This window comes from Corvus brachyrhynchos, unplaced genomic scaffold, assembly GCF_000691975.1.
Source record: "Corvus brachyrhynchos isolate BGI_N302 unplaced genomic scaffold, ASM69197v1 scaffold115, whole genome shotgun sequence".
In the NCBI taxonomy this organism is placed as follows: Eukaryota; Metazoa; Chordata; class Aves; order Passeriformes; family Corvidae; genus Corvus; species Corvus brachyrhynchos.
Window position 1 is genome coordinate 7,114,434 of NW_008239553.1, and position 2,230 is coordinate 7,116,663.

Genomic DNA, 2,230 nt, shown 5'->3' on the forward strand with positions numbered 1-2,230 from the left:
CCGTACCCCCGCCCCTGCCGACAGCTTCCCCTTGCTCCACACCTGCCCCCACTGGAGACTGTGGCAGAGCAGGGGGTGAGCTCCAGTGGGAGCTGGAGCAAACTACAGCCACTGTCTTTGCCGTTGACATGGGACATCTCTGAAGCTCTGAAGCAGTTTTCCATTCAAGACTCGAAGGGGAGACTCTTCCTGATGAGGTAAGGGTGCAGGCCTGGTCAGAGCAGGCAGCTTTGTAGCTCTAGGCCAAAGGCTGCTAACAGTTGAGCCTGACTGCAGCCTGTGTTCCTACAGGCTTTAAGCAGGAGCAGTGGGCACAGTGGGTGTGGACAGGCTTAATCTTCAGGTGCTGCCTTGGACATGCTTTGTAGATGACCTGCTGTGGCTACACAACTGAGCAGGTGCCCTCAGTAGTGATGGGCTTGTGTGTACAGATAGCAGTGTTCTTGAGTTTCAGACCTAGAATCTGCCAAGCTCAGGTTACCCCTGCCTGAGATCTAATGGAGCAACCTGGGTGAGTGGGTGGGAAGAGGAGGGGATAGAAGGGAAAATTGAGCCCACTTACATAATAGGCTCACCCACCCACACACCCACCCCAGTGCAATTTATTTATTTTGCCTCCCGTGCTTCTTGTGGGACAAAACTCTATCTTCTTTGGACTACCCTGCTTCAGCCCAGTAGTCTTGCTTGGTTGTTTCTGGCTGGGCTGATCCAACTGTACCCTCAAGCAACACCCCTGAATTTGCCTGGTGACCTGAGGCCTGGAGCCCTGCATAGAACAGGAGGCAGTGGGATTGCCCATGCCAGGGACAGCACAGCAGCAGCTCAGGGCTCCTTCCCCAAGCCTTGCAGCTTTACCTGCTCACTGCAGTGTGACAATGCAGCACTGAGGCAAATGCCGTGCCAGGAGCAACATGGAAATTCAACAAGAGCTGCTTCAGGAAACCAAACCAGAGCTGTGCATACTTGCTGGCCCAATTTAGGAGGCAAAATGAGAGCTTTGCTGCGTAGGAGCAGGAAATAATCTTAAAAAGTGAAAGCTTTTCTCAGCCATAGACTGTCAAGAGCCTTTAAATGTGCTAACAAAATCCTGGGGAAAGGAGAAATACAGTGCAGAGAATTTTATTTAGCTTTCAAAAGGCTTTTGATAAAGTCCCTCACAAGAGGCTATTAAAGAAACTTAGTCACCTCAAGGGTGAGGGGTAGAGTCCTCCTGGAGATAGAAGCTGTGGGAATCGGAGTCAAAAGTAAGAGCCATTTCTTGGCATGGAATGAGGTTAATGGTGGGTTGATCAGGTTCAGTAGGAGCCAGTATTCTCTAAAAGACCTAATGAGCTTAAAGAGGAGGGGAACAGCCGATGATACAAGATTATTTAGGTTAGCTAGGAAGAGAGAATGTGCCAGAAACCTGGGGCAGTGGGAGGAGGTAGTGGTTGGAGCTTCTGTGCTGGAAGGGGACTTCCTGTATGAATCCTTCACAGATGGAAACCTGCATGGACACTGCTGCAGCCAGTGAGTGCTCTGGCATCCCTAGGCCTAGGACCACACCAGAGGGTGAGCACTGCTTGGAGAGAGACCTGGGATCCCATACAGGGTTGCTGAAGCCCTGGCAGGTGGTACAGTGAAGTGGTGATGCCTGCTTGTCTCTGGGAGTCCCAGGTTTTCTGCCCTCACTCCTTGGCTGATCTATTGCTCCATCTCCAAGTACCTCTGTGTGACCCCCCTGGAAGTCCCACACTATACCCACACGTGGCTGCCGTGGGGTGACCTTGTAACTGGGTGGTGCTGGGACCCCAGCTGTATGTGACCACCAGGAGATGTGCTGGGCAGGAAGGAGAGGCAGGGACCGGGTCACAGCTGGGTGTGTGGGGAGTCTCTCCCACTATTACTGATGCCAAAGCCAAGCCCCATAACTGGTTCCTCCAGTTGCTGCTCAGGCTGCTGGCTAGGGAGCAGTTGCCCTCTCTGCTCAGTCCCAATCTGTCAGAGAAGTTATTCTCCAACAGGAAGAGGCAAATTAATTAAAGTGTGCAGCATGTGAGCCATCCACCACTAATTGGGATCTTGGTGTGCAGTGCATAAATGTCATGCCGTTGCCACTTCTGCATGGAGGGGGCCCTCAGCACACAAGGGAGCTGGAAGGCAAAGCAGTTTTTCCAGCTGCCACTGTGCCAGCCAATTAATGTCCGTGTCCCTCTCCCTCACCCCTGGCAGCAGAGGCCTCTCCCTCTCC